Here is a 12,644-nt window from a genome sequence, read left to right on the forward strand (position 1 = left end):
ATCCTTCAGAATGGGTATTGGTTACCTGCAGCCTCAACCTGAGGATCTCTCAACCTGAGTTTCACACTTTGTCCTGCAAAGCAGTGTGTGATTAGTTTCCTTCTGATCCATGCTTTATCTTAAACGTAGCTTATTCTAGAGGACAACCAGAGTTGCATCCCAATGTGCCAGCTAGTTTTCCAACATCATCCTCCTAGGAACCTGATTCCAAATTTTACTCTGAAAAAAAAGGACAGTTGAACCTCTTGATTGATCAAACTGGAAAATAACATACCCCTAAACCAAACCCACTGCCCTGGAGCCACTTCTGACTCACAGAAATCCTCTAGGTCAGAACAGAGCTGCCTCCTGGGGTCTCCAAGGCTGTAAATCTTCACAGGTGCACTGATTCATCTTTCTTCTTCAGAAATATTAAGATTTAGTGACAGATTCAAATCACTGAACTTGGGGATAGGATCCCAATGCTTTTTCTATGGCACCAAACATCCCCAGGGATTAAAAAAAAAACCACCAAAAAACAAAACCCCAAAACCCTAACTTTTTTTTGTCATGAGTTTGGGTGCCTGGCCTTGGGACACATTCTGACACATATGTGGTCAATCTTTGATGCTTCAAGGATTATTTAAAAAAAAACAAACCACCAAAAACTTTTTCAACTTTTAACCTGCTTTTTAACTGCCAGTAGTGACACAGGCATTTATTAAATTATTTGAGCAAACATCATATTGAATGTAACCTGGGTTAAAATACTTCAGGGTGCTTCTAAGCAGTCTTTGTACAAGAACTCATTTTCAACATTGATCTTGTAGTTGTTGTTACATGCCATCGAGTCAACTTCAACTTATAGTGATCCTGTGACCAGCAGAGCTGACCCTTGGGGCCTGCCTTATACCATCCCAATAATCTTTGACATACTTACATCCATTGTTATAGTCACTGTGTCAATCCATCTTGTTGAGGGCCTTCCTCTTTCCCTGACCCTCCACCTTTCCCAGCATGATGTCTTTTTCCAACCACTAGCCCTTTTTGACAGTATGTCCGAAAAGATGTGAGGCAGAGTTTCACCCTCTTAGCCTCTAAAGAGCACCGTGGCTGCAGTTCCTCTGAGACAGACTTGTTTATTCTTTGTCAGTCCATGGTCCTCGCCAACACCACAATTCAAAGGCATCAACTCTTCTGTTAGAGTAGGTATAGCTTTGTTCCCAGTGGGCAGACAAGAACACTGAAGTATAGAGATTCAGTGACTTACTCAAGATCTCTCAGGTAGCAAGATTGGGACCAGAGCAGTCTGCCTGCAGATACCATAATATTATTTATACCCACGGCTTCACATGAACCCTGGTTGTAGCCAGTGCTATGAAGGAGCATAACAGAATCAGGCCAGTCTTCTGGTTGCTCTGAGAAGCTCATGTATGAGTAGAGAATTGGTGATAGCCGGAACTTAACTAATCACAGGATTTCATGGCAGACCAAGGGAACAGTGCCATAAAGGCCCATAAGTCATGAATTCAAGTACTGGGGACGGGGCCATTGAGGGGGAGACATACACAAAAGAAGGCAGGGAGGGAGTAGAGGCAGACTATGAGGATTAAGAGCATGTGAGAAGTCTTTGGAGGACTTTAAGGAAAGGAGTAACATGCTAGATCCATTTATCAATGTTTATAAAGTATGTATATATGCTTAGTCCAGCTTGGAGGCTGATTGTGAAGCTGTTGAATTCTGGAAGTTGGGTTCTCTTGTTTGGGTTGAAGTTCAGGTGTGGAGTGTTTATTTTTTTTTATTTCATTCTGAATAGTGTGTGAGCTGATTGGATTTGCTGGGTTTAGCTAACAATGACTGTGGGCTGGAAGCCTTTTGTTTAAGTTATCAGGCCCCAGCCCTTGGGCCTGGTGTTAATTGTGTTTGGAAGGAACATTGTACTAAGTGGCACAGCACTGGTCTGTCTGGGATAACGTGGGACTGCTGTAATGCTGAATGCTGTGCCACTGGAGTGTCAAATGCCATAACGGTCACAGTGTTTCCTAGATTAAGGCAGGCTTGGAAGCAGGAGTGGCATCCACGTCCTAAACAACATGTCTCTGAAAACTTGATGAATTTAGAGAAACGACGATAGTTATAGAACAGGGTTCAGATCTTTTGTTCATAGGGTCGCTATGAGTCATGTTCAACTCCACCCACTTAACAACAACACCCGCTCAAGTTTGAATTGTGTCTCCTCTAAATAAGCGCTGTGGATTCTAATTTCTGAGCCTCTATGGTTATAGCTTTCTTTAGAAAAAGAATTCCTTTGAAAAGATCTTAGGGGAGGGCAGGCTGATTTCAGTCCGTAAGGATCCCATTTACACCATCCACATCCTCACTGCTGTGTCTGAGTCCATTGTTGTAGCACCCTATCAGCACATTTTATTGAGGATCTTCCTCTTTTTTCACTCACCCTGGACTTTACTCAGGACAATATCCTTCTCTAGGGACTGCTCCCTTCTGGTAAAATATCCAAGCTTTTGAGACAAAGTCCCACCATCCTCACATCTAAGGAGCGCTCAGGCTATACTTCTTGCAAGACAGATTTGTTTGTTCTCCTGGCAGTCCGTGGTGCGTTCAGTATGCCTTGCCAGCACCGTAATTCATTTCAGTGTAGGGTATGTTTAAAGCTAACCACCTCTGAGATATAAAAAGAGCAGATTAGGACGGAGAAGCAAGCAGAGAGGGGTGAAGACAGACGCCAAGCGACGTGAACATTGCTGAGGAAAAGCAGCCCAAAATAGACAAGTGCCCTCTTCTAGAGCCCACAGGGAGAGAGAGCTTTCTGCTAGCGCTGTTGCCCTGAATTTGGACCTCCAGCCTCCAAACTTTGAGAAACCAAGCTTCAAACCAAGATTCCATTTGTTAAAATCATCCACTGGGGCACTTCTGTTATTGTAGCACTAGGAGACTAAGCATTAGTTCATCACTGTCCAGGGTCTTGCAAAGAAGGCCTAGACCATTGAAGGCTAGAGAGTGAACCAGTTTCACTGAACAGAGTTGTTTGGGGTTATGTGTCCTTTTTATTTTTCTTGTCTTTCTCTCTTTCACTACACCTTTAGCACAGAGATAGGAAGCCCGATCATATTCAATTATGAAATGGGCAGGAGCAGCCAGCAGTGTGCTCCTGCACTTCCCGCCCCCGTCCTCCTTGGAGTCAATTTCTGGAGCTGTCTTTAACCCAATTTTGCTTGCCTTCCCTGGAGAAGGGATGTTTGTTAGGAAGTCCTTTCCCCAGACTACTATTGCTACTCTAAGTGCAATTTACTGAAATATCTTCAGAGTCTGATATGTTTTGTACTTATTTAAGAAACTAATTTTTTTTCTACAACAAAGGTGCGGTTTTTCATTCCCTCTAACAATGTGAGATGCAGTTTTCTTGTATCTTTACTCTCATTTGGTGTTGTCATTTTTTTCTTAATTTTTAAATTCCCAGCTTTTGAAGACCCTTCTTGTTGATGTGTACCGTTGGAATCTACTAATAGCTGATGCTCTGGGGTGTGGGTGGGTTCCGAGGCAGTAAATTGTGCAAGAGAAGATTGTCTGTTTTTCCCCCGCAGAGCAACTGGAGGACTCGAACCATGTGCCTTTGCGTGGGCACTTACCACTAGGCCTCCAAAGCTCCTTTATTTGAAGCCTCCAAGGAGTTAAAATAGTGAGGTCGGCTGCTAATGGAAGGGTTGGTGGGAGGATTTTCCCACTTACGGAAAGTCAAAACCATCAAAAATCTTGGAGAGCAGAGTTGTGCTCTGAAGCACATGGGGAAGCAATGAGTTAGGAAGAGTCTTGTGATCAGTGTCGAGGCCTATTGTACAGATACATGAATGCACAACATTCTATTTATTCATTATCATTTAATGGACATTTGGATTATTTCCACCTCTTTTTGCTGTTGTAATAATTACAAGCATTCATGTGTAACTTTTTGTTTTAACACCTGGATTTAATGTTTTTGGATATACGCCAAGGAGTGGAATTGCTGGGTCATGGAGTAATTCTGTTTAACTTATTAAGGAATGAAAAATTGTTTTTCAAGTGTCTGTCCCATTTGATATTCCCATCACCAAAGGAGAGTTTCAATTTTTCTACATCCTGGCCAACACTTGTTATTTTCCATTTAAAAAAAATGATGATCTTTTAGTGATTGTGATGTGCTACCTCACTTTCATTGCCAAGGATCCGCATTCGCTGTTGATGAATGATGCTGAACATCTTTCTGCGTGCTTCTTGTTTACTCATAGTTCTTCTCTGGAGAAATGCCTATTCAAGTACTTTGTCCACTTATAATTGGGTTGTTGCTGAGTTGTAAGTGTTCTTTACGTAATCGAGATACAAGACTCCTCTCAGGCCTTTTCACTCTCTTGATAGTGCTTTTGGAAGCACAGAGATTTTTAATTTTGATGAAGTTCAATTTATCTTTTCTTTTGTTACCTTTGCTTTTGGTGTCATAGCTAAGAATACAAAATCATGAAGTCTTGTGTATCATGATATCACAAGTCTTCTAAGAGCTTTGTATTGTTGGCTCTTATGTTTAGGTCTGTGTTTAATTTGCATTGATTTGTATATTAATGTGAGGTATGATCCAGCATCATCCTATCTGCGTGACTGTCTTGCTGTCCCTGTATAGTTTGTTGTAACTATTCTCTACAATAGGTTTGAGTTTATCTCTTGGTATAATGTTTTTTAAAGAGGTTGTTCTATATGTATATAACATATACTTGCATTAACATCTGATCCAGTCAAGTGAAATACAGAATAATTACTTCTCTTCTTGGCCCCTATTGCTTCTATTGATGAAAGAGTTATTTTGAATTTTTCCTGTTTGTACACTGAGAAATGCATTACATAGTGCTATAATCTTTTCTTCAATGTTTCATAATTTAAAAACTCAAAATAGGAAAAGAAAAGCCTATTGCATTGACACATAATTTTGCTGCTTCTATGTATGCTGTGTCTGACTTAGAGCAGTCCCATGAATGTCAGGGCATCACTTTTCTTTACAAGATTGTCAGCGGCTGGTTTACCAGGAGTAGATTGTCAGGCCTTTGTACCTCTGGGTGGACATGGACCTGCAACCTTTCAGTCAGTAATTAACTACACCACCAGGAATTCCAAATTCATTGATTACATCATGTTTCTTTCCCTAGATGTTTTTCTTTTAACAAATTTATTTCTCTAGAGCAGTTTAGGCCAAATAATCTGGGACTCTGGCGGAGTAGTCTATGGGGCATTGACTGCACTGCTAATCCAAAGGCCACATCTTAGGGCTTTGAATCCAACAGTGGCTCTGTAGGAGAAAATGGGCAATTTCTGTGAGAATTACAGCCTTGGAAACCCACTGGAGGGTCAGACCTGAGTGAGTTCCAACTCAATGGTGAAGACAGACTCCTAGGACAAGGGGAGGAATGAGGTAGCAGTCACTCAGGTGAAGTGGGGGGGGGCGTTTGTTTGTTTGGGGACAGCTTGGCATCTAGGCTTTGAGCGCTACTTGAGTGTGGTTGAGGAGGGTACTTCCTTGATAGTAGTAAATATACAGGTAATAAAGTATTTATTTTTTGTACATTTTTCAGGGAAAATATTGATAATAATTGCCTTGGTTGAGGAATACATGTAGGCTCATTATAGATTCCCACCACCACCACCACTGAGCATACTTGAATTGTAAAAAAAAATAAAATAAAAAAAAATTTAAAAATTGGTCTCTTCATGTTGTTCCACCATTGTCTGTTTCCAGGGAGGGGCCTTTATGCTGTTCCGTCACCATGCCAGGGAGTCCTCCCTGACCCGACAGTCTTAGGGATCACCTGGGTTCAGCAGGGAGCAGCACAGCTTGGCTGAAACAGAGGAGCTAGCATCAGGGCTACCTTTTCCTTTTCATGAAGAAAAAGATCTTTATTTGTAAAGAAATGTTAACATACAGCACCTTAGTGCTACAGAGTCAGTAAAGAGGCATAATTTGCATGGATGAGTATAGGCTTTATATGCTGAAAACACCACAGGAAAAGTATATATCAAGTAGATGGAACTAGAAACCCACAAGGGGAGGTGTGTGTTAAACACCTTCCTCATTCTTTGCTAGACCAGATGGACAAAAATAAAACATAGATATACTTCAACAGTTCCTGATATTTCTGAGGCCATAGCCTCAAGTAGCACTCTCATCCTGATTCCCCAAAATGTGCAGGTGCACGGATGTGTGGTGTATGCACAGAACTGGGGTGAGGACTCATCAGGAAGGTCCTCCAGGAACCCCAAGCAAAGAGCTGCTGAAGTGGAGGATGTAAATGAGAATAGTTTGAGCTTAGAAATCAGACTGAAATTTGATTCTTAGCTCTGTGCCACAGGCTTTCTTGAACCTTCATAAACTTCCATTCCCTTCTCTATAAAATGAAGATCCTTAGAGATATTTTTTTAAAGATTCTGAGGGATCAAATGAGAAAGTTTGTGGGAAGGGCTCAGCATAAAAGAATCTCCTAATTGGATTGCTTACTCCTGGCTGTTGGCAGTAAATCTTACTCATTGTAGCATGTTGTTACTCCTAGGACCATAAGATAAATCAACCCAGGTCTGGTGCTGTCGTCTGTAGAGAGCATTGCTGCTAGCCGGAAGGCCATGCCTCTCCATTGCTTCAAAACCACCAGTGCCTCAGAGGGAGAAAGATGGGCAAACTCCTCCTGTGTGATTTACAGACTCGGAAAAGCCTCTGGAGGGCCAGCTATAAGTCAGTTCTGGCTCAACAGTGGTAACTTGGACTTCGACTTTGCCATCAAGTTGACTCCGATAACCACATGTGTGCCAGACTTAACAAGTACTCCAAAGGATTTTAATGACTGATTTTTGAAAGCAGGTCACCAGATCTTTCTTCTTCGGTGTCTCTGGTTCACTCTAACCATCAGCCTTTTTGGTTAGCAGCTGAGGGCATTAACTATTTGCACCACATAGACTAATCAGAACTGCAAACCAACCAATCAAGTCCACTGCTGTTGAACTGATTCCAAGTCATAGCTTTCCGGCATAAGGTTTGTTGTTGTTGTGTACTATTGGAAATGATCCATAACTGACACTCCAGCAGCAGTTAATTGCATGGAAGGAGATTATCCCACTGAGAAGCTGGTGGATTCAAACCCCATGCCATTGGGGTTGCAGTGCAGCTTCTTGCCACTAGGCCACCTAGGGTTTATGAGGCTATAAATCTTTGCAGAAAGAGAGGCCCATCTTTTCCCCACAGAGCAGCTGGGGGATTCAACTGATTACCTTTACATTAGAAGCCCCATATGTTAACCCACCAGGCTCCTTCTAGAACTATCAAAACTCAAACCTCAACCTCGCTGATGTCAAGTCAGTGCTGATTCATTGTGACTCTTCATTGGGTTTCTGAAGCTGTAAGTTGTAATCGGAGGAGACTGCCCATCTTTCGCCTGCAGACAGGCTGGTGGATCCAAATTAGCAGAGATTTATAGCTTTTGAGTTAACTATGAACTGTTGCTATTGTTGTTGAGTACCATCAAGCCCGAACTGACCTATAGCTGACCCTCCAGCAGGTTTTCAGAGATAATAAGTTGCACAGGAGGAGATTGCTCATCTCTGAGAAGCAGCTGGTGGAACTGAACCATATACCTTTGTATTGGCAGCTTAGAAGAGGCTGTGGTACTAGGGCCATTATAGCCAATGTCAGATGGATGCTGGCTGAGAGCAGAGAGTACCAGAGGAGTGTCTGCCTTTGTTTCACTGACTATGCAAAGGCATTTTACTATGTGGATTGCAACAAATTGTGACTAACCTTGAAAATAATGGGAATCCAAGAACACTTGATTTGGTTCATGTAAAACCCATGTTTTGGACTAGGAAGCAGTCCTCAGGATAGGGCAAAGAAACACAGTGTGGTTTGAAATAGGGAGAGGAGTGTGTCAGGGATGCATCTGGTCTCCATAAGTTTTCAATCTATATGCACAACAGATCATCTGGGAAGCCAAACTTTATGAGGAGGAATGTTGCAGCAGGATTGGAGGAAGACTCATCAACAACCTGAGTTGGGTCACTATGAGTCGCAGGTGACTTGACCACATATAAGAGCAACAATATGCTGGGGGAGTTAATTGATATTGTTGTTAATTGTTGAATTGGAACCAACTCATAGCTGACCCTCCAATGCGTTTTCAGAGGCAGTTAATGTCATAGGAGGAGATTGTCTATCTTTCTCCTGTGGAGTGGCTGGTGTTCTCGAACTGTGTGCCTTTGGGATTGCAGTGTAGCTTCTTGCCACTAGGCCATGAGAAGGCCCCTTAGCTGATGTTAAACTTTATATTTTGTAAATGGCAGATACACCTTTCTTTACAGTGCCTGAATGCAAAAATGAATCCCACCTTAAGCCATTATTGTTGCTGAGTACCATCAAGCTGGCCCTGACTCATCGCTGATCCTCCAGCAGCTTTTAGAAGCAGTAAATAAATCACAAGGAAGGAGATTGCCCATCTTTCTCCCTCAGAGTTGATGGTGGATTTGAACCACATGTCTTTGGGATTGTGCAGCTGTGTCTTACCATTAGGCTACCAGAGCTCACTAATTCATGAAAACCAGACAAATTAAATAAAGAATTTTATCTATGTTCTTTGGCCATAATACAATAAAACCAAAGCATGAATAACAAAGATTTAATTTTTTTAAAAAAAATTCAAAACTACTTAGCAATGGAAAAAACCAAAACAAAACAAAAATGAAAGTCATTGTGCCAAATAGATCTTGGACCCAAGTGGAGATCAATGAATGTGCCTTTATTGTGATTAAGAAGCTGTTGGCATTCTACGTGTCCTGGGACGAGGTGCCCTGCTGCCCCACGGCTGGCCTCTGTTCTCAGGCTGCTGGCAATTCTGACAGGCACCGAGAGGTGCAGGAGGATCGGGGGACAAAGGCCTGGGCAGAAGAGCCATCTGGGAGTGGGGCCAGGGAGAATGATGCCTGTGACTGCAGCACTGGGCCCAGATCGTGAAGTTAATCATAACGAAAATGGATTCAGGAAGACAGCAGCGTTACAAATGCGTGCATTGAATGACACTGGGGATAATTGGTACGTACTGAGCGGAAATGGAGATCAATAGTGGCTGCTTGGAATTGAACAGCCCAGAGAGTAGAATCAGGATTAGAACATCAAGACACTGAATGGAAATAAGCAGAAATAATATGGCAAATGGGAGCAAAAGAAAGGAAAAGGAACAATTCAATTAGAGGAAAATGAATAATTAAGCTGCCTTTAAAAGCATGCTAGCACGGGAAGGGGCAGGGATAAATCGAAGGCAGATTTGAGAGATGGATAGCTCTGCGTTAAAAGATCACGAGTTATGAACATGTGCAGTCTTTGGATTTGTACTCCGACAGAAAATGTACAGCAAAAAGGACATTTCTGGAAATGTTCTTCACGAACCCATAGCTTGAGGTAGGGATGAGGAGAGGGAAGATAACGGAGCTGCATTTGTCACCAGACCCAGATAAGGGCCCTGGAGGCGTGGAGGGCTTTTGAGAGGAAAAGGCAGGAGGAGTTCATGAAAAAACTTAATAGAATTTTGCATGAATGGTGAAACGGTAGGCATGGAGAGTTTTCAGTCCTTTATAAAAGAATGTGAAATTACATTCAAGGTAAATGATTGTGAGGCAAGGGGAAACACTGAGTAGATGATATGTGTGGCTTACTGTCCTCTGAACGCTCTGTGTGATAGGATGTGATGTGATATGGACTTTGTGCAGACACCTGCATCTTAGGGTGCACTCATGCTGGCTCTCTGCCAACAGCGATGGTGAGCTCTTGACTGAGTCCCTACTGGCTGTCACCACCTTCTCTGCTCAGCCCTCTGCCTGGGGAAGGGACAGCATGGGGTCAGAGGAAATGACCTTGTTAATAATAGTGAGACTGATAGTGGACTATAAAAAGTAAAATGATGATGAAAATACATGGATGATTTAGGTTTGGGAAAAATTGTATTCCACCAGGACTTGTATATGTGTGTGTGTACGTGAGGTGTCGTTGTGTGTGAGCATGAGTGTGTGTGTATATGTGTTTGTGTGAGTGTATGGGTTTACGTATTTATGAGTCTGTAGGTGTGCAGAGAGCTCTGGTGGCCTAGTGGCAAGAAGCTGCAGTTGCTCCACAGACTAAAAATGGGCAATCTCACCCTGTGCAATTGTTGTTGCTGTTGATTGCTGCCGAGTTGAGCACAACTCAGTGACCCTATGAACAAAAGGCCTGAAGCCTTTCTATAACTATCGACATTTATAAAAGTTCATAGAGTTTCTAAAAACCTGTTGGAGGGCCATCTATGAGTTGATTTCAACTCTACCACATACAATAACAGTAACGTATAAAGGTAAGAAGCCCTGGTGGCCTAGTGGTAAGAAGCTGCCCTGAAATCCCAAAGGCATGAAGTTCAAATCCACCAGCTACTACTCTGTAGGACAAAGATGAACAATCTCTTCCCATGTGATTAACTGCCTCTGAAACCCACTGAAGGGTCAGCAGTGGGGGGGTTCTGACTCGATGGGACTCAACATAAGAACAATATGTGTAAGTGTGAATGTGTGTGTGTGTGTGTGTGTGTATCAGTTGCTCACCAGCTACGTTGACAATTCTCCCAGCCTGCTCCTGGGTTCTGGATGCACCATCAGTTTCAACAGCATCTAGATTTTTCTCTGCCCTTGAGCTCTTTGTGGGTCCTCCCCCCACCGCTGTGGGTCACTGCCAGCATCTAGATGGCAGAGTCAGAGTCTGGCTCAGGCCATCCATAGCTGTCTGGAATGCTTGCTGTCTTCTCTCTCAGCCTGAGGGACTCCTCCTCATCCCTGGAAACCTGGCTGGAGCAGCATCTCCTCCCATAAGCCTTTCCTGTCCCCTCTTCCCAGATGAGGCCACCCACATTTGCCGAAACAGAAAGTTGGCATTTCATGTAGACTTCAGTTGCTAATATGTCACGGAGATTATCATTTTACCAAGCCCTGTGATACTAGAAAGCAACAAAACAAACAACTCATTGCCCCTGTGTTGGAACTGACTTATAACTGAACCTCCATTGGATTTCCAAGGCTGTAAACGACATAGGAGGAAATGGCTCAGCTTTCTCTCTCTAAGTTTCTGGTGGGTTAGAACCATGAGGCCTCTGGGTGAGCAGTGCAACTCCCCAAGCTCCCCACTAGAAAACAGTGATGGATAGAGAAATCCAACAATTTCTCAATGAATTCCTTTTAAATACTAACTTTATGCCAAGCTCTTAATATACAAGTAATAATCCCTTGGTACTAACTGGATGAAGCCACAAACTTAAATGCCAAAGAAACAGCACTCACCCCCTTCACAGCTGTTGAACAGATTTCAGCTCACAAAAATCTGACAGGACGGGGTAGAACTGCTAAGAGGTTGTGAGTCTTCACACAGACTGCCTCAGCTTTCTCCTGGAGACCGCCTGTTTGCTTAGAACCGCACAACTTTCTGATAGCATCCCAATGCTTAACACACTGTCCCACCACAACACCTGGAAACAACCTGGTTAGATGAAATTCAAGAAGTTATTGAAAAGCTAGAAAATCCTCTGTCTAGAGCAAGACCTTCTAGAAACAGAATAAAAACCACGAGATCTAAATTGAGACTTTCTAATATAATCTGCAGAATTTAAAGCTCAATAATTTTTTTTCACAATTTGATTCCATGTTATCTAATGCCACGTCTATAAAACACCTAGTGGCAAGAAACTGTGCTGCCATCCTAAAGGCATGTGGTTCGAGGCCACCAGCTGCTCTGCGGGAGAAGGATGGGCAATCTCCTTCCGTGTGATTAACTGCCTCTGAAAACCTACTGGAGGGTCAGCTATGGGTCGGTTCTGATTTGATGGTCCACACAGCAATGGACATCCTGAGGTCACTGTGAGTACCACCTTCCCCTGTCCATGTTTTGGGAGACTCTATAAGAATTGCTTCTGATTTGCTGCAGCTCACCCTGGTCTCTGGTGCGTGCTGATCCTGAGCCGTGGATGATCAGACCTGTGTGGCTGGGCTGGTGAGTTTTAAGTGAAATGATGCATCTAAACTCTGTCACCTTGGAATCACCTGCCATTAGCTGCTGTGGACTCATGACAATAGTCTTTTACCAAATCCACAATGGATAGCCAAGCAGACCATTTGAATGCCTAAGATTTACATTGCCTGATTTTCGGAAGTACATCACCAGACCTTTCTTCCTAGATCATCTTAGTCTGGACTTTGCTGAAACCAATATATAATTCTCTACTGACAGATGGCTGGATCTGTACCTGAGATGCACAGGCTGGAAATTGAAACCAGGTCTCCTGCAATGAGGGGAGAGAATTTTAACACTAAACCACCACTATTGCTTGCTTCCATGGAACCACCTAAGGAATATTTACACTACCAGCTTCTTGCTTTAGCTTGAATTTGCATATGAGTAGTTGGTGGTCTGTTCCACAATCAGCTCCTGGCCTAGTTTTCACAGCTGATATTGAACTTCTCCAGCGGTTCTTTCCACATATGTAATAGATCTGATTCCTATGCATGCCATCAGGTGAAATCCAGGTATATAACCTGCGTTTATGCCTCTTAAAAAATGTATTTGCTATGAATAAGTCATT

This window comes from Elephantulus edwardii, unplaced genomic scaffold, assembly GCF_000299155.1.
Source record: "Elephantulus edwardii isolate Elephantulus edwardi_28Jun2011 unplaced genomic scaffold, EleEdw1.0 scaffold00033, whole genome shotgun sequence".
Classification (NCBI taxonomy): domain Eukaryota; kingdom Metazoa; phylum Chordata; class Mammalia; order Macroscelidea; family Macroscelididae; genus Elephantulus; species Elephantulus edwardii.